Below are 20,964 nucleotides of genomic sequence, written 5' to 3'. Positions count from 1 at the left end.
ACCGCATTCCAGCCTGGGCAACAGACCGTGCCTCGAAAAAATAAAGCAGTTGTCTTTTAAGGAGATAGGAATAATTAGAAAAGTCTGTTTACTTGTGCTCATTTCTTTGTGTAGGTCCATATTTCCATTTCGTATAATTTTCCTGCTCCTTGAAATCTTACGTTTCCTTTCCTTTTTCCTTTCCTTTTCCCTTTCTTTTTTCCTTTCCCCTTTCCTTTTTCCTTTCCCATTTCCTTTTTCCTTTCCTTTTTCCTTTCCCCTTTCCTTTTTCCTTTCCCCTTTCCTTTTTCCTTTCCCCTTTCCTTTTCCCTTTCCTTTTTCCTTTTCCCTTTCCTTTTTCCTTTCCCCTTTCCTTTCTCCTTCCCTTTCCCCTTTCCTTTCTCCTTCCCTTTCCCCTTCCCTTTCCCCTTCCCTTTCCTTTTCCTTTTCCTTTCCTTTCCTTCTTCTTCTTTTTTTTTTTTTTTTAAGTCTGTTGCCTAGGTTGGAATGCAGTTGTGTGATCATGGCTTATTGTAACCTGGAACTCCTGGGCTCCAGTGATCCTCCCACCTCAACCTCCAGAGTAGCTAGGACTTAGTAGATGTGTGCCACCATGCCTCGCTAATTTTTTTATTTTTAAATTTTTTGTAGAGACAGAATCTCTCTCTGTTGTCCAGGCTGGTCTCAAACTCCTGGCCTCAAGCACTCCTCCTACCTTAGCCTCCCAAAATGCTGGGATTATAGACAGGAGCCACCACACCCGGCTTTAATATTTCTCGTGGTGCAGATTTGCTCATGAGGAATTCCTTTAGCATTTATGTTTGAAAATGTCTTTATTTCTCCATTTTTCAAATGTATTTTTGCTGAGGATAGAATTGTAGGTTGATGGATTTTTCTTTCAGTATCCTAAAGATGTTGCTCCTACTCTCTTTTAGCATGCAACATTTCTAATGAGAAATCTGTCACTGTCCTTATCTTCTTTCCTTTATATATAATATGATTTTCCTGGCTGCTTTTAATAATTTGTCTTTATCACTGGTTTTAAGCAGCTTTATTATATGATGTGTGTTGGTGTAGTTTTCTTTGTATTTTTTGTGTTTAGTTTTGTTGAGATTTTTGGATCAAAGGGCTTATGTTTCCAATCAGTTTTTAAACGTTTCTGCCATTATGTCTTCAAAATTTTTTTTGCCTCCCTTCTACCTCTTCATAGACCTCAGTTATACATATATTAAGCCTTTTAAAGTTTCCTCACTCATACATCCTTTTTATTTTCTTCATTTTTTACTCTTGTTTTACTGTGACTATTTACTGCTAGGTCTTCATGTTCCCTTTTTCTTCTGCAGTGCCTAATCTGCTCTTAATTTCATCCAGTGTATTTATCATCTCAGTGTAGTTTACATCTGTAGGAGTTCTATTAGGTTCTTTTTCTTTTTTTTTCTTTGAGACGGAGTTTCGCCCTTGTCGCCCAGGCTGGAGTGCAGTGACGCAATCTCCGCCCACTGCAACCTCCACCTTCTGGGTTCAAGCGATTCTCCAGCCTCAGAGGTTCTTTTTATCTATGTATCTATCTGTCTGTCTGTCTGTTTGTCTGTCTGTCTTTCTATCTATCTATCTATCCGTCCATCCATCCATCTTGTAAGTCTAGACTTAATTTTTTAAATTTTATTTTTTTTGATTTAGTACAAAAACCATGAACATACGGAATACAGTTATATTTATTGTTTTAATGTCTTTGGTTACTGATTCTATCATCTGTTTCAATTCTGGATCACTTTAGATTGAGTTGATTTTTCTTGTCACTCTTGGTCATAATTTTGTGCTGCTTTGTATGCTAGTTAAAAGTTTAAATTGTATACCAGAGATTGTGAACTTTACCTTGTTTTAATAGATACTTTTGTATTCTTGTAAATATTCCTGACTTTATTTTGGCATGCTGTTAAGTTTCTTGGGCAGAGTTCAGTCATTTCATGTCTTTCTAAGTTTTGTTAGGCTGTGGTGTACCAAATCAACATTTAATCTGGGGTTCATTTTCTCCACTACAGAGGCAAAACCGTTTTGAGCACTCTACCCTGTGTCCTATGAATTGTGAGGTTTTCCATTCTTACTGATGGGAACAGGCACTATTCCAGGCCCTGTGTAAGCTATGGCATTTGTTCCCGCTAGTTATTTTCAGAAGTCTTTGTCCTTCTTCACGTTGAGTAGATTTACAGATGTCATCATAATGGTTATGGTTATACTTATTTTGTTTCTGATTTGAAGCAGAAAGCTCTCAGCTTTTCACCATTAGGTTTGATGTTCCATGTTGGCTTTATTTAAACCTTGTTTTCTTTTTCTTTTACAGTATCCTTTTTTTTCTGAAAGTTAGTTTCCTTCTGTTGCCTGTGATTTTTTTTTTTTTTTTTACAAAAAACTGTGGATGAATATTAATTTTTATCCAGTTATTTTTCTCCATCCATTGGATGCTCAAGTTTTTTCTCCTTTATTTTGTTAATGTGGCTTGTTACATAAATGTTTGATCAACCTTGGACTCCCATGAAAGAGGTAAATCAACCTTGGACTCCCATGAAAAAACCCAACTTTATTGTACCACGGTGTTTTATTGCCCATTTTGGTTTGCTAAATTTTATTTACATTCTTTGTATCTGTGTTCATGAATGAGCCTGGTCTCTTAATTTTTTTCCCTTTTTCTTTCTTTCTGTTTTTTTTTTTTTTTGGTGTGTGTGTGTGCGCGCGCGTGCATGTGTGTGTGTGTGTGTGTTTTAAATACCTATAATGCCGTTACTGAGTTTTGTCATCAAGGTTATGCTGGTCTCATCAAGTGAGTGGATGAGTGCTCCTTCTCTTGCCCTGCTGTGTTTAAGATGGATTTATTTCTTAACTCTTTGTACAAATTGCCAGTAAGGCCAACTGAGACTGAGGTTTTCCTCATTTCTAATGAAGTTTTAAATTATGGATTTATTTTCTTCTTCATTGTAGGATTGGTTAGATTTTGTTTATTCTTTTTTATTTTGGTAAGTTTTGTTCCCTAGAAGTTTAAAATTTAAAATTTATTAACATGATATTGTTGATAATATCCTCTTTTTAAATTTAGATATGACTTACATATAATAACATATATGATGTTAAATTTACAATGTAATGAATTTTCATAGATGTATATTTCTATCTGTATATGTCTATATTTGTGTAATCAGCAGCTAGAGCAAGGTAAAGAATATTTCTTTTACACCTCTAGGCTCCTTCTTGCCCTATTCTAGTTAAAGCCTTGTCTGTACATGACTATTATTTTGATTTCTGTCACTGTACTTTTAGTTTTACCTGTTTTAAACATCATGTAACTAGAATCATAGGCACTTCTTCATGTGTTTTGCTCAACATTATGTCTGTAAGGTTCATCTTTGTTGTTGCTTATGGTAGTAATTCTCATCCCATTGTGTGACTACAGAACAGTTTATGGATTTATTCACTTGTGGGTAGACATTGGGTTATCTTCAGTCTTTGTTAGGAATAATGCTGCTGTGAATGTTGCTTTATATGTCTCTTGGAAGAAATTCAGCCTCGTATTTCAAGAGCATATAGATGAGAGGGAATCGGTGAGTCAGAGGTTATCTATGCTAAGCTTTTGCGGTAGTGGCTATACGAGTTTACTCTCGCAGCATCAGTGTATTAGTATTTCAGTGTTCCACAACTTTGCCAGAACTTGGATATTTTCAGTCTTCTAGCCTCTGGTGGAGTTATATTGGTGTGGCATTTTAATTTTAATTTGCATTGTCAGATGTCTACGAATGTTGAACTGTTTTCCATTTTTTTATTGACCACATAGATGTCTGCATTTTTGAAGTACTTGTTCAAATCTTTTGTCCAATTTAAATTGGGAGTCAACAGTCAGCAAGCAGTCAGAAAAGAATAGCAAAAACACACAAAATAAATAAATAAATTGGGAGTCAGTCTTCTTATTGATTTATAGTTCTTTATTTTACACAAATACCCAGACACACACCCCATATGTGTGTATTGCAGCTATCTTCTCCCAATCTGTGGTTGACTTTTTTATTCCCTTAGTGTTATCTTTTGATGAACAGAAGTTCTCAGTTTTAATGCAGTAGTATCTATCATTGTTTTATGTGGTCAGGATTCTTTGTGTTTTAAGATATCTTTTCCTATTACAGAGTTAAAAAAGACACTCTTGAGTTCATTCTTCTAGTTTTATTGTTTTATATTTTGAATTTGGGTCTACTGTACACATTTACTTGTGATGTAAAGTAATGGTAAAAGTTCATGTTTTTTTCACACTGATATCAAGGTGACCCAGCTCCATTTATTGAAAAGACCATTTTCCCTAGTGGTTTGCTATGGTGGTGTTAAGCCACATGCGGGTCTGTTTCTGGACTGTTAATTCTGTTCTATTGGTCTGTTTGCCTGTTTCTACATCAATGACATGCTGTCTCTATTGCTGTCACTTTCAGATAGGTTTTCATATCTGGTGGTGTAAGTCCTTCAGTTCTTTTATTATTCTTCATGATTGTCTTAGCTATTCCACATCCTTTGAATTTTCATGTAAATTTTAGAGTCACACTGTCAATTTCAGTTAAAAAGAAATGCTATGGTTTTGATTGAAAGTCTGTTGAATCTGAGCATGCTATATATATTTCCATTTATGTAAGTCTTTAATTTCCCTCAGAAGTGTATTATAATTTTCAGTGTAGCAGCCCTGTACATCTTTTAGATGTGTTTCTTGGTATTTGATGTCTTTTAATGTAAGTACTATGATTTAAATTTCATTTTTTAACTTGTTTATTGCTTTAAATGAGGAAATAAAGTTAATTTTTGTATATTGACCTTATTCAGTGACCTTGCTAAATTTATTAGTTAATTGTAATGTTTTATACATTTCTTTCCATGATACGCAGTCATGTTATATATGAATAATGAGAGGTTTACTTATGCATTTCTTAAAATTTATTTATTTATTTATTTTTTGAGACGGAGTCTTGCTCTGTCGCCCAGGCTGGAGTTTAGTGGTGTGATCTCGGCTCACTGCAAGCTCTGCCTCCCAGGTTCACACCATTCTCCTGCCTCAGCCTCCCGAGTAGCTGGGACTACAGGTGCCTGCCACCATGCCTAGCTAATTTTTTGTATTTTTAGTAGGGACGGGGTTTCACCGTGTTAGCCAGGATGGTCTTGGATCTCCTGACCTTGTGATCCACCCACCTTGGCCTCACAACGTGCTGGTATTACAGGTGTGAGCCATTGCGCCCAGCTATTCATTTCTGATTTTTAAGATTCCTTTTTCTTTTGATGATGTGGGCACCACTAATCTTTATGATTTTTATTTGATTTTTCTTGCTTAATTCCACTTGCTAGAATCTCTACCTTAATGCTGAGTAGATGTGGTGATAGTGTACATTCTTGCTTTTTTCCTGCATTGGGGAAATGCGTGTGATATCTCACCATTTAATGTGATATTAACCTGTTATTGTTAGCCTTTAACAATAGTGGCTGAGTAACCACTATCATTGTTAAACTGTGCCCAGCCTGTTTACTTTTTTGTTGTGACTTTTTCTGAGGTTTCATGAATGCTTTAATGATCCAAAGTTATTGTTCATTTGTCCAATTTAGATGTATATTTGTATTTAAATTGTGTATGTAAACTAATACTTGAAATAAGCACTGTTTAAATAGGATTAATTGTAACCCTTATGTTTTAGACGTTAGAGATGCTCATTATTATCTTTGCATATTTCAAATACATTTTCTTTACAATTCTGTAATTGCCCTGTTCTGAAGAAATAATACAACCAATGCACATGGTAAAAATATGAACAGTTCAAAATGGTTTACAGTGAAAAGTAAATATTTTTACTTCCATTCACAGTTCCATTACCCTGAGGGCAACCTATGTAACCACGGTGTTTTTTGATGGGGGGTATCCTTCCATTTTGTACTGTGCTTAACCATTATACGTTTAAACAGTGTATGGTTGGGCATGTACTATACATGCTGTTCAGCTTCTTATGATGTGTTTTATTGATTGTTTTATATCAGTATATGTAGAACTACATCATTCTTTTGGGTAAGATTGTTTTATATCAGTATATGTAGAATTACATCATTCTTTTGGGTAAGATTGTTTTATATCAGTATATGTAGAATTATTCTTTTGGGTAGTGTCATATACTCAATAGATTTAGCATACTTTAGTCTCTTTATGGACATTCAGGTTATTGCTGATCTTGTTTTAACTGTTTAACTGTTGTTTAGTTATGTAACTATTTTAAACAATACTGCAGAAACCCTTGCAATACAAGTTTTTCTGCATATGTGTGGGAATTTCTTCCCATATTATCTTAATGTTTTTATTTATAACTTCTTTTATACTGTGTTCTGAGAAAATTACATAGCAAAGTACCCTTTCAGTACTCTTGAGAATTAGAAATTACTATTTAAAATTTTACTCTCTTGGAATAGACTTGCAGAAGACATCTCATTTTCAAGAGGAGAAACTAATCTTACAAATGGTGTTTGAGCAAACTTCCTTTTGTGTAGAAATTCAGTGTAAAATTTTAATATCAAATAATAGACAATATTGAGTTGTTGCAATTTTCATTACTTTTAAACTGATTTAGTTTTCTAAGTAGAGTACACTTGTTCTGTAGATTTTTTCCCCCTTTTTGGAAAAGCGCTAGTATTTTGTAAAGAATACATTACTTGCTTGTTGTTAGTATTTGTAGTAACAGGGTTATTAACTCATTTCAACAAATACTTGTCACAGGTCCGTTATGTTCCAGGTAGTGGAAATTCCATGCTTTGGAAATATATCAGTGAAGAGTTAATCGTGGAGCTTTTATGGAGTTGCAGATTCGGGTGGGGCAAGAATAAAATAATTGATTTAATTGTAAATAAAGAATGTATGTTGGCAGGCTTATTGGTGATCAATACTAGGAGAAAAATAAAGCATGCAGGCAGAATATGGAGTGCCGAGATTCAGAGTTTAAAATAGGATATGCCTTAGGGAAGGATCTACAAGAAACTGGTGGTTGCTTTTAATAGAGGGGAACTGAGTGTCTGAAAGACAGGGGTGGGAATGAGGCATATGGTACTTTTTTGTGCCGACTGAACTTTTTTAAAATATGTAATACGTTTATTGGAATAAATTCGATTTTATTGAAAGATAGGCTACTGTGGTATTAGAGTTGAGGGAGCAAGGGAGCAAGCTGTCCAATTTTTGGCGGTTCATTCTGGTGCTTTCACTGTGGCCAGCCCTTCTTACTCAGAAATGAGTAGTAGTGGTTCTATAATCATACATTCCTACCGATAGCACGTTAAGGAAGGAAAAGGGCATCCTGAGAAAGCAAGGGAGATTAGAGTGGTAAATGGGTAAGAGATGAAAAGTTATCAAATCCAGAAAAACCTTTTACGGCTATTTTAAATCGTGAACAAGGCTGTGTTGGCCAAGTGTGGTGGCTCCCGCTTGTAATCTCAACACTTTGGGAGGCCAGAGTGGGTGGATCGCTTGAGCCCTGGAGTGCGAGACCAGCCTAGGCAACATGGTGAAAACCCTTCTCTTGAAAAATACAAAAACTAGCCAGACATGGCGGCACACACTTGTTGTCCTAGTTACTCATCGGGAGGCTGAGGTAGGAGGAGAATTGCTTGAGCCCGGGAGATTGAGGCTGCAGTGAGCCGACACTGTGCCACTGCGCTCCAGCCTGGGTGACAGAGTGAAACCATGTCTCAATAACAACAAAAAAATGATGTGTTTGTCTTTCTAATATGGAAATGAAATCATCAATGACTAACTTCCAATATGTTTCAGTTAAGCCTTTTAGAGGGGCTTTAGCCTTTTGAATGAAAGCAGTGAGGCTGAGTGAAGGTCTGATACTTCCATGTGCTGGTTCACTGCATTTCTTGTTTCCTGCATCTGAACCACTAGCAGACAGACTTGAGGTTTCTCTCACAAAAGCTGAAAGGATACACAGGTTCTTAGGTTAAGTACTGGAGAGACCTTCCTGCCGGGGCCTTGAACAAAATTGTGAAAGATAAAAGTAATTTAATTCCCTGCTTGAATCTCTGGTGCTGTATATAAAACCAATTAACATGTAACACTTGTAGCTATTGAGGGTTAATTTTAAATATTCTGTTAGTTTGTTGAGTGTCCTCTGGTAATTCTGTTTTTAAATTCAGCGTTTATATTTGTATATTTGGAAAGTATAGATACTGCCTGCCAAGGGTAAAGGTGGGGTTAATTTGGAATCTGAATATAAAATATTTGTTATAAAATGAATATAATAGCATTATAGCCGGGTGCAGTGGCTTACTCTTGTAATCCTAGGACTTTGGGAGGCCAAGGCAGGAGGATTGCTTGAGACCAGGAGTTCAAGACCAGCCTGGGCAACATGGTGAAACAAAAAATACAAAATTATTGTATTTTATGTTTTTAATACATAAATTAGCTGGGCATGGTGGCACACCCCTGTAGTCCCAGGCACTTGGGGGACTGAGGCAGGAGGATTGCTTGAGCCCAACAGGTTGAGGCTGCGGCTGTGGTGAGCTGAGATGACACCACTGCACACTAGCCTGAGTGGCAGAGTGACACCCTGTCTCAAAACACCACCACCACCAACAAACAAACAAACACAACAAATATAACAGTAAAAATTATAAAAGAAAATTTTGTTCATATCTTTTCAGGTGTGTTAGACCCTTCTAGTTCTTGTCTGTTGCTTCCATGTCTTTCCAATAGCTGTAATCATGAATTAGATCCCATTTCCTTTGAAAAAAAATAATTTTAATTGAATGTAGACTTTTTCTTTTCCGATAGAGATGCAGCAACAAGCTTCTTTTACTTACTTTTTTTTTTTTTTTTTTTTAAAGGAGGTGATGTCTCACTATATTGCCCAGGCTGAACTTGAATTCATGGTCTCAGGTGATTCTCCTGCTTCAGCCTCCCAGGTAGCTGGGACTGTATATAGGCATGAACGACTGCACTGGCCATGTCCTATTTACTTAACATTTTACAGACATTACCCTATGTTGTTACTTAGTTTGGAAGTAGTTTCATAGATGATTTTAAATAGTAATAATTTCAGAGTAACATAAAGCTAAAAAATTGGCAAAGCATATCAAGCTGTGTGCAGTAATTTAGGATGGATCTTTACACTTCTCTAAAAAGTATTCATTTTTAAAAGGTTGCTTTGATCACCAGTCTTGAAAGTTTTGAGGGTCTTTATTGGTACATGATAAGAATTTTTAAGCTTAGAAAACCAATTTTATGTTAAAACTTCTTTATTTATTGGGTAAACTTGTATCAGAATTATAATTACCTGTATAATTGAAAAATCCTATAATTTAAGGTGTAAATAAGCTTTCCAGTTAAAGTCAACAAGAAAATATGTAGGAATATTTGATTTCTTCTTTGACACATGAAACATTCTGTCAAGCTTTCAGACTAATAGAACGGTTTCCAGAGATTGAATAAAACTGTTTATCACTAATTTACTGGTCATCTAGATTACCACATTTGTTTTCTGGGAACTTTATCATTCAGGGGCTAATCATCCATTTTCTGAATTTTCTAAATTATTTTCAAAGCTTCTTCTATCTGCCGTATCACCTTTCTTGCTACCAAGCTTTCGACAGCACATATTCCCTTTAACTAGTAGAGTAAGGTGGAATAGCGAGAGTATGTACATTCACCTTAGGTCAGTAGTCTGTGGTTCTTGGGTGGGAGAGAGAAAGGAGGTTTAACAATTGAGAATTTCAAAGTCATCTATTGATTTTAGTATCAGTGGCAGAGCATGCACTCTAATAGCGTGAATAATTTAATCATAACTAAGGTAGGACTGATGAAAATTTTAAACGTGAAGTTCATAAAAAATATGCTTGCTTTTTAGAAAATGTTTTCCATAAATAAGTTGGAATCTATGCTCTGTAACTTGTAAGTTGCTAGCTGCTATTCTAAACAATAGTCCCTTTATGAGGTGAGAGGTTGTTGTTCTGTGGATAGTCTCAAAGTTTCTGAAATAAAGGGACAGATTTTCTTTAAAAAGAAACAAACCACTTGGCCTATTTGAAAGGGAATAAACAACTATAGCCTACAGTTTTTGCTTTTCTGGAATGCCAAGTTTGAGCTCAGAGCAGATTCTTCAGCTGAGCAATAAACCTTTGAAAATTGCTTTATAATGGAAATGCTGACAGACCATTAACTATAGTGGTGCAGATGTGCTGCTCTGACATACGTAAGGTTGTCCCAAGTTGCTAAATAGAATAAACCATGTTGGGCAGTGTGCATCCTGTGGAAGCCTATGTGGGTGTATACAGTTTGTCATGTAATGCCACCTGATTATTAATGGGGGAAGTTCCATCATATCACCTTAGACATGCAGGAGAAGTACCATTTTAGAAGAAAGGAGTGGTTTAGGCTCTGCTGATGCTGATAGCTCATTTTATATTTGCTATACTGGAAAAGGCCCAGGGTAAATTTAACATGATGCATTTAATCACCATTCCAATTACAGTGCCACTGAAGCAAATCAGTGTTTTCTTACTACCAATTCACTGGAACTTCTAGGTCATAAAGTATCATTATTAGGCATATTGGAAAGTCTCAGCCCAATGGAAATGTGGATTCTGGGGCTTTCCAGTTGCTTTGAAATAGTGACAGAGGCTGCCTGGCTGTACATTGTCCCCATGTAAGATGAGAACTGGAATTTAAAGGGATTGATATGACAAAGCGAGAATTATATAATGACCCAGGGAAGGATGAAGCAGAATGTTCACTTCTAAAAGCAAAATAAGGAAAATGATGAAAAGGGGTGATTACTTTCATAGTAGCCTGCTTAGTGACTCATGCCCCTGCTAATAATAACTATTGTGAGAATATGTCTTATTCTTGGCTATATTCACAGCACCTAGAACAGTGCCTGGCACATAATGTGGATGTCAGTCAATGTTGGATTTACTTGTGTTTGTTTATTTAAAACCTATTTGGGGTTAGATTGTCAGGAATCCTCCTACATGTTGTGTAAAGCTTCTAGCGTGTACGTGTGTGTATTTCGTATAATACGTTTATGTATATGAGCAGTTGGAATTGATCACTAAAAGATTTCTTAAAGGTAATATAAATACAGTTTGATATGTTGAGTATCATGAATGAATCAATGCAAAGATTCAAGTATATTTGGGGTAGAATCATGTCCTTTGAAATGTCAGTGTACAGTAAAAAGGTCTGACATCATAACTAGATTATAAATCCTATACTCTTGTATTCCAAAATCAATATAATTCGACTGGGCTTATATGTCCTGTTTGACAGAATATAAATTTTACTTTCCTGTGGCAATTCCCAAACTGAGCTGCCCACTTGGACTTTTAAGAAAATGTAAGCATTCTTGGGCATTGACCCAACAATTTTCATTCTCTAGATCCTGGGGTGGGGCCTAGGAATCTGTATTTTTTAATAATTTCCTTTTTGTGGGTGTTTACATACAGTCAGTTTCTCTGCTACCCACCTTTCATGATTTACTTTGTAATTTGGTGACAATCACCTTTTGGGTTCTCTGGAAATGGTAACCAGTAAGGTAATTAATGTTTTATACTGGTAGAAGGAAAGAAATGCTAACATGTGTCGTACTAAAGATCTTTTAGGATTATTGTTGACTTTCTGTTCATATATTTCACTGGAAAGCTATTGTCAGGACATTTTGGGGAAGGTGATTTTTAAAATGTGGCATATTCATGGAGTTGTATTGCTGGAAGTTACCTTAGAAACCATTTAGTTTATTCCCTTTTATATTTGAGTTAATCTTAAAAATGTTAGGGTGTATTTCTTATTAGTTAAGTTGCCTCATTTCTCAGCCATGGTTTCTTAAGCATAAGATGGGGATAACACCTACCTACCTTATAGTTTTTTTAGGATTAACTGAAATTCAAAAAGTTCCTAGCTTGTGTCTTGTTTGTAGCAATGTAGCAAGTGTTCAGTAAATGTTTAATATTTTGACATACCTGTAATATGATCTGTGGTATACATAAAAGCCAAAAGAGGTAGAAAAAGTTATAGTAATTAAGTTCAAGTTAAAGATGTTGTACACCCACAGGCAGAGTTTTATTTTTAACTTACGGTATAATACTTACAAAATACACCATTTTAAATCATTTTAACCATTTTTAAGTAAACCATTCGGTGGTGTTTAGTATAGTCAGTATTGTGCAGTCATCACTGTCTAGTTTGAGAACATTCTTACTACTGCCAAAGGAAACCTGTACCCATTGAGGAGCCACTTCCTATTCTTTTCTCTGTATCCGCTTGCAACCACTGATCTATTTTTTGTCTTTATGGATTTATCTATTCAGTCTCTTTCATATGAGTGAAATAACAAAAAATGACTATTTTCACTGTATAATGCTTTCAGGGTTTATCTGTGTTGTTGTGTGTATCTTACTGAATAGCTTCCATTTTTTTAAAAATGACCAAACAACGTTCCATTGTATGGAGTTGATAGACATTTAGGTCCCTTCCAACCTTTGGCTGTGTGAGTGGAGCTGCCATGAACATGCATGTATAAGTTTTTGTTTGAACACCTATTTTCACTTTTTGGGTATACACATGGGTGTGGAATTGCTAGGTCTTGTGGTAATTTTATGTTTAATTTACTGAGGAACTCCAAACTGTTTTCCACAGTGGCTGTACCATTTTATACTCCTTTAGCAATGTATGAGGGTTCCAGTTTCTCCACATACTGGGCAACACTGACTTTATGGTTTTTTTTTTAAGTTAAATTTTATAGCCATCCTAGTAGATATGAAGTGTATCTTATTGTGGTTTTGATTTGCATTTTGCTGATGGCTAATGATGGCATCTTTACTTGTGATTTTTGACCATTCATATATTTTCTTTGAAGAATTGGCTGTTCAGGTGCTTTGCCCAGTATTTAATTGGGTTGTCTTTTTGTTGTTGAAAGCAGTCTTTTGATTATGAAATTAATTTATGCATTCTTCTCTAGGGGCCTTATTTGGAAATATATACTTGATAATATAAAAATTTATTTTAGGATATAAAATTAAGGACTGGACTTCATTACATTTTAAGTAAACTTTTATTGGATGCTTCCTTTTAATGTATTTTTTTAGTAGAAATGAAACTATTTTTATTTTGTAGCTTAGCCTGATGCCTGATTCCATACTTGCACTGACTGCCTGTCTGCACTAACAAATTACCAGATTTATTCCTTTCCAGAATATTGTTTTACATTGATTTTTTTTTTCAGATCATAGAATGTTCCTCTCCCAACTTTTTGTTGACAGCTTTACTGAGGTATAATTTACATACCATAAAACACACCCATTCTGTTTGTAATTCAGTGATTTTTTAGTAAACTTACAGCATTGTACCACAGTTAACACAATGCAATATTAGAACATTTCTATCCTTCTGAAAAGTTTTCCTCAGGCCTTTTGGAAGTCATTTTCTGTTCCCACCCCTTGGTGAACTCTGATGGTTTCTGTTACTCTTGATTTGCTTTTTCTGAGTATTTCACGTAAGTGGAATCATAATGTGTAGTCTTTTGTGACTAGCTTCTCTCACTGAACATGTTTTTGTGGTTCATCTGTATTGTAGGATGTATCTGTAGGTCTTTTTTTTTTTTTTTTTTTTTTTTTTGGTTACTGAGTAGTATTTCATTCTGTGAATAATACCGTGTTTTATTTATTCATTCACAAGTTGATGGGGGTTTGGATCATTTCTAGTTTTTGGCTATTATGCATAATGAACATTCAAGTACAAGTCTTTGTGAGGACATCCTCTTTCAACTTTTTATTTTGAAAAATTTAAACCCCACAGAAAGATTGAAGTAAATAGTATAACAAACACCTATTTACTCTTCACCTAGATTCACTATTAACATATGCCTACTGTACTTTGCCTTTTTCTATAAATATACCTTTTCCACCTGACAATACTAGATTTCTTTCTTTCGTTCTTTCATTCATTCGTTCTTTCGTTCTTCCCCTTTCCCTTCCCCTTCCTCTTCCCCTTCCCCTTCCCCTTCCCCTTCCCCTTCCCCTTTCCCTTTCCCCTTTCCCCTTTCCCCTTTCCCCTTTTTTTTTGATGGAATCTTGCTCTGTCGCCCAGACTGGAGTTCAGTGGTACTATCTCAGCTCACTGCAACCTCCGCCTCCCAGGTTCAAGTGATTCTCCTACCTCGTCCTCCCTAGTAGCTGTGACTACAGGTGTGCACCACCATGACCAGCTAATTTTTGTAGTTTTAGTAGAGTTGGGGTTTTGCCATGTTGGCTAGGCTCCTCTTGAACTCCTTACCTCAGGTGATCCACCTGCCTTGGCCTCTCAGAGTGCTGGGATTACAGGCATGAGCCATTGCGCTTAGCCTAAATGTATTTCTGAATGTTAAGAATTTTGTTTAGAATTTTTTTTGACACTTTGCTAAAGTTTTTGGTGGAGTTTCCTGTTTTATCCTATGCATTTCTGAAATTGCTTATACTATAGTTGTGCTGATTAATCATGGGTAGAATCTCAAAATGTTACATTCAAGCCTGTAAATACTTGTATTTCTTTTCCTGGGAAAAGAGAATATAGCATGTCAATAATATCAGTAATTAATGTGAAGCTCTTTGCTCTATCATTGATTTTTGACTGGCTTACACCAGAACATGGGAAATGTACTGCAGAAGCCTCTTATTCAAATTGATAAGACTGATAGGTAAGTAAAAAAAAAAATGTGTTAAAGCATGAAATCTTGAAAAGCAACTTGAATGTTTAATTTAAAACATAAATTTACATGATTTGCATTTTTCAGTGTAGGTCTATGACTTGTTCTTTGCATGTCATCAACTGATTTGAGAACCATACACCGTTTCTGCATAAGCCACACAAATAATACATTGTCTGTGATAGTTTAGCATAGTAGAAATGTGGCCTCTAAGACCAGGCCTCCTGGGCTGCAACCCTCATTCTCTCTTCTTACTAGCTTATGAACCAAGGCAAGTTACTTGACAGTTCTGTGCCTCAGTCTCCCCATTTGTAAAATGCAGATAATACCAGTGAGTCAGTAATTGTCAAACACATACTAGTTTAAAATGATTAACTCATTTATACCAGTGAGTCAGTAATTGTCAAACATAGACTAGTTTAAAATGATTAACTCATTTAATCCTGTTGGTAACTGGCATGTAAGTGCTTAAGTAATTGTTAATTAATGTCCAGTTTTGGTTTCATTAAGTGAAATGAGAGTAAAGACATTTATGAAGCAATCTGAAGGTACTCTTTCTAGATTTCAAAAAATATTTTAATTAAAACATTTGTAAATCTGACAGATATAAATTGTGTATGTTTATGGTGTACAGCTTGGTGTTTTGATATATGTATACATTGTAATGCCTAAATCAAGCTAATTAACACCTCACACACCTATCATTTTTGGGCAGTGGGAACATTTAAAATCTACTCTTAGCAATTTTCAAGTATACAATAAATTGTTACTAAGTATAATCACCATACAATGGATTTATTCCTCCTAATGAAATTTTATATCTTTTGATGAACATATTCCCAACCCCCCATTCTACTCTCTGCTTCTGTGAGTTGGACTCTTTTACATTCTGCATGTAAATGAGATCATGTGGTATTTGTCATTCTGTGTCTGGCTTATTTCACTTAACATGATGTCCTCCAGGTTCATCCTTGTTTTTACAAATGAAAGAATTTCCTTCCCTTTTAAGGCTTAATAGTATTCCGTTGTGTTTATATGTCACATTTTATCCATGCATCCATTAATGGGCACTTAGGTTGATTTCATGTCTTGGCTATTGTGAATAATGCTGCAGTGAACATGGGAGTGTAGATACCTCTTCAGCATCCTGATTCCATTCCTTTGGATATATACCCAGAAGTGGAATTGCTGGCTCAATTCCACTGGTAGTTCTATTTTTAATTTTAATACACTGTTTTCCGTATTGGGTGTACTAATTCCAATCAATAGTGTACAAGGGTTCCCTTTTTCCCCACATCCTTGCCAACACTTGTTATTTCTTGTCTTTTTGGATCATGGCCATCTAACAGGAGTGAGGTGATAACTATTCCACTGCAGTTTTAATGTGCATTTATCTGGTGATTATTAATGTTGAATACTTTTTCGTGTACCTGTTGGCTATTTGTGTGTCGTCTTTTGGGAAATGTCTATTCAGATCATTTGACCATTTTTTAAATTGGGTTATCTGTTTTCTTGCTATTGAGTTGAGCTCCTTGTATATTTTAGATGTTAAGTATGGTCATCAGAAGTATGGTTTGCACATATTCTCTTTCATTCTGCAGGTTGCGTCTTTACTCTGTTGACTGTTTCCTTTTCTTTGTATAATTTTTCCAGATTTTTATGATTTGTATCCATCCCAGTCTTTAAGTTATCTTGGCCATGCTTAGCAGTATGTCTTTGATCTATTCAGAGCAGTCAACGTAGATTTTAAAGAAATAATGTGTCCTTTTTGCACTTACTGGTTTGGGTTATAACTAATTAAATTATCTATAGTAATGGAACAGGCATAATTATAAGGCAGACTTGGAAACACAAACCACTGGTTCTTGTTAGACATTCAGTTCAACAGGTGGGAGTGGAGATGAGCTTGTATATTGAAAAATAGCTTTGCTGCCTGAGATGGCATCTGGCAAGCTGTGGTTATGTCAGCCTGTTTTATGGGGGCCTCACTACCATAGATTAGTACAGTCAGTTGAGTAGAGTGTTGCCAAGAAAACTTAATGCTGCTTTCTTTGAAGATGAGTATGATGGAGATGCACCATCTTAGGGTGCCTAATATAGGTTGGTTGCTATGGATCTGTTTTCTGCCAGCTTACAGTGTGTGTGTGTGTGTGTGTGTGTGTGTGTGTGTGTGTGTGTGTATGTGTGTGTGTGTGATGGTATAGGTAGCATATGTTTGTGAGAGGTGGCAAGTTTTATGGCTAAGAAGATAGACTGACCTAGGACTATCAGGATCCTCTGAGAACAATTACCTGTGGCTCAGCATCAGTCCCCAGCACTGAGGAGGGGGCCATGCACTCTGAGTTGAATTCTGTCAGTCGGATCCTGATCCCAGTGCTTTCTAATACTTCCACCAGAGTCTTAGATGGTAGCGCACAGTGTATGCTCATTAAGATTGTGAAATGGCCTCAAATTGAATAGGTGTCTCAATAGAAAACTTGATTAAATTTCAGAATACCTGATGGTTTAGGAAAGTTGGCGAATATACATATGGCATTTAGCTAGATCAGGGCAAGGTAATTTTCTTAAGGAAAGTAAATCGTTGTTGAAATTTGGTATGGGAGTAGAGTTTGTACTACACGTGATAGTACAAATTATCCCAAAGTGCTAAGAAAACCAGTTAAATAAGGGTCATTGATAATGCTTTTGTAGTTGGTCTGAGTGTTGTGGGTTATTGTTAAGCTGATAATGCCTTTGCATTCAAAACCATTGGTAAGAAGTCATATAATTGGAATGGTGCTTATGGAAGTTACAGGGCTTCACTGTACTTAGTCTTTCACCGTGTAAGCATATGACAGGGATATCAGAAAGAAATATTCTGAGTGAGAAAACTGTCTGAAAAACTAGTAAATAGTCCTGTAGCTGAATGTTATAGTAGATACTTAGCTTAGAAATACAAGGAAGTTTAGTAATTCTCTTAATAGATTATACAGGCATACCTTACAGATACTGCAGTTTTTGTTCCTGACCACCACAGTATAGCACAAGTTACACAGATTTTTTGGTTTCTGAGTACATATAAAAGTTACATTTACACCATACTGTAATCTGTTAAGTGTGTAACAGCATTATGTCTAAAAAATGTATATACTTTAATTAAAATATACTTTTGCTTAAAAATCTGCTAACAATCATCTGAACCTTCAATGAAGCACAACTTTTTGCTGTGGAGGATCTTGCCTTGATCAAGGTGGTGGTTGCTAAAGGCTGGGTGGGGGCTCTGGCAGTTTCCTAAAATAAGACAACAATGAAGTTTGCTGCATCAGTTGCCTCTTTTTTATGAAAAATTTCTCTATAGAATGTAATGCTGTTTGATAGCATTTTACCCACAGTAGAACTCCTTTCAGAATTGGAATCAATCCTCTCAAACCCTGCTGCTGCTTTATCAGCTGAGTTTATGTAATATTCTAAATCCTTTGTTATTTCAACAGTGTTTACAGCATCTTCAGGAGGAGATTTATCTCAAGAAACCAGTTTCATTCGTTGCTCATTCATTTAGATTTTATTATGACATTGCAGTGATTCACATCTTCAGGCTCTACCTCTGATTCTACTTCTCTTGCTGTTTACACCACATCTGCACTTATTTCCTCCACTGAAATCTGGAACCCCTCAAAGCTATCCATGAGAGTTGGAATCAACTTCCAAACTTCTGTGAATGTTGCTTTTTTGACCTCTTCCCATGAAGAGGTATCACAGATGTTCTTAAGGACAACTAGAATGGTCAGTCCTTTCCAGAAAATGTTCTGTTTACTTTGGCCAGTTTCATCAGAAGAATCACTGTCTATGGGAGCTATATTCTTTGTTTTTGGAGACGGAGTTTTATTCTTGTTGCCCAGGCTGGAGTGCAATGGTGTGATCTTGACTCTCTGCAACCTCTGCCTCCTGGGTTTAAGTGATTCTCCTGCCTCAGCCTCCTGAATAGCTGGGACTGTAGGCACAGGCCACCATGCCTGGCTAATTTTTTTTTTTTTTTTTTTTTGTATTTTTAGTAGAGATGAGGTTTCGCCATGTTGTCCAGGCTGTCTTGAACTCCTGACCTCAGGTGATCTCACCTCAGCCTCCCAAAGTACTGGGATTACAGGTGTGAGTTACTGTGCCTGGCCAGCAGCTATATTCTTATGAAATGTATTTCTTAGTAAGACTTGAAAGCTGAAGTGATTCCTTGATCCATGGGCTGCAGAATGAATGTTGTGTTTGCAGGCATGAAAACAACATTCATCTCCTTGTGCATCTCCATCAGAACTTTTGGGTGACCAGGTGTGTTGTCAGTGAGCAGCAGTATTTTGAAAGGAATCTTTTTTTCTGAGCAGTAGTTCTCAACAGTGGGCTTAAAATATTCAGTAAACCATCCTGTAAACAGATGTGCTATCTTCCAGACCCTGTTGTTTCGTCCCTGGAGCACAGGCAGAGTAGATTTAGCATAGTTGATGTTTTTTGTTTTTGTTTTTGAAACAGGGTCTTGTTCTGTAACCCAGGCTGGAGTGCCAGTGTGCAGTGGTGTAATCTTGGCTAACTGCAATCTCTGCCTCCTGTGTTCAAGTGATTCTCTTGCCTCAGCCACCTGAGTAGCGGGGATTATAGGTGTATACCACCACACCTGGCGAATTTTTGTATTTTTAGTAGAGATGGGGTTTTGCCATGTTGGCCAGGCTGGTCTCGAAATCCTGGCCTCAAGTGATCAGCCTGTCTTGGCCTCCCAAAGTGCTGGGATCACTGGGATCCCAGGTGTGACCCATAATTTGTCCCTCTTCTCCTTTCCTCTCCCCTCTCCTCCCCACTCCTCTCCCCTCCCCTCCCCTCCCCTCCCCATTCCCCTCCCCTTCCCTCCCCATTCCCCTCCCCTCCCCTCCCCTTCCCTCCCCATTCCCCTCCCCTCCGCTCCCCATTCCCCTCCCCCACTCTCCTCCCCTCCCCTCCCCACTCTCCTCCCCTCCCCTCCCCACTCTCCTCCCCTCCCCTCCCCTCCCCTCCCTACTCTCCTCCCCTCCCTACTCTCCTCCCCTCCCCTCCCCTCCCCACTCTCCTCCCCTCCTCTCCCCCCCTCCTCTCCCCTCCCCACTCCCCTCCCTTCCCCTCCCTTTCCCTCTCCTCTCCTCTCCTCTCCCCTGCTAGGATTACAGGCGTGAGCCACTGGTGCCTGTCTAGGTGTGACCCATAATTCTTAAGAGCCCTAGGATTTTTGGAATAGTAGCTGATCACTGGCTTCAACTTAAAGTCACCAGCTGCCTTAGCCCTTAACAAGAGAATCAGTTGATTCTTTGAAATGTTGAAGCCCGGCATTGACTTATCCTTTCTAACTATAAAGTCCTCTGTAGCATCATTTTCTAGTATAAGACTGTTTGATCGACATTGAAAATCTGCTGTTTAGTGTAGCCACCTTCATTTTAGCTAGATTTTTTGGATAACTTGTTCCAGCTTGTACAACAGGACTTGCTACTTCACCTGGCATTTTTGTTATGGAAATGGATTTTTTTTTTTTTTTTTAAACTTCGTGAACCAACTTCTGCTATCTTCAGACTTCTCTTCTGCAGCTTCCTCACTTCTCTCAGCCTTTATACAACTGAAGAGAGTTAGGCTCTTGCTCTGGATTAGGATTTGGTTTAAGGGAATATTGTGGCTGGTTTGATCTTCTGTCTTGATCACTAAAACTTTCTCCATATTCGTACGTTCACTGGAGTAGCATTTTAACTTTCCCTTCAGAACTTTTTCTTTGCATTCACAACCTGGCTAACTGGCATAAGAGGCCTAGCTTTAGGCCTATCTTGGCTTTCAACATGCCTTTTTCACTAAGCTTAATCATTTCTAGTTTTTGATTTAAAGTAAGAGATGTGTGACTCTTTTCAGTTGAACACTTAGAGGACATTGTAGCATTATTGACCTAATTTTAATATGGTCCCAAGAAAATGGTAGAGAGATGGAGGAATGGCCAGTTGGCAGAGTGATCAGAACACGCAATATCTATTGATGAAGTTTGCTGCCTTGGGCTTATCCATTGCACTCTGGATGTGCTGACCCCTGCAGTTTTCCACGAACGTGAGAAACCTGACTGCATAATTTGTGGTAGTGGGAGGCTGCATTTGCATTCTGCTCTGATGCTGTGTGTTTTTTAAAAATTTTTTGTTTGTTTGTTTTTTGAGACGGAGCTTCATTCTTTTTGCCCAGGCTGGAGTACAGTGGCACGATCTCAGCCCACTGCAACCACTGCCTCCGAGATTCAAGT

The 20,964-nt window shown here is 37.0% G+C and overlaps 1 protein-coding gene and 1 long non-coding RNA gene across 6 annotated transcripts in view; one reads left to right on the top strand and one right to left on the bottom strand.

The window, feature by feature from the left end:
• The window catches only part of ZFAND3 (zinc finger AN1-type containing 3), a 335,788-nt gene that overhangs the window by 75,642 nt on the left and 239,182 nt on the right, over nucleotides 1-20,964 (top strand). The gene's annotated exons all lie outside the window — the stretch shown is intronic.
• LOC144340385 (uncharacterized) lies at nucleotides 19,108-20,483 on the bottom strand. Its single transcript, XR_013416451.1, has 2 exons — nucleotides 19,804-20,483; nucleotides 19,108-19,305 (listed from the first exon to the last, which is right to left on the bottom strand). It is a non-coding gene; the product is annotated as an uncharacterized LOC144340385 (long non-coding RNA).

This window comes from Macaca mulatta, chromosome 4 (assembly GCF_049350105.2).
Source record: "Macaca mulatta isolate MMU2019108-1 chromosome 4, T2T-MMU8v2.0, whole genome shotgun sequence".
NCBI lineage: Eukaryota > Metazoa > Chordata > Mammalia > Primates > Cercopithecidae > Macaca > Macaca mulatta.
Note: the sequence above shows the minus strand (reverse complement) of the source record. Positions and strands in the feature narration are given on the sequence as shown.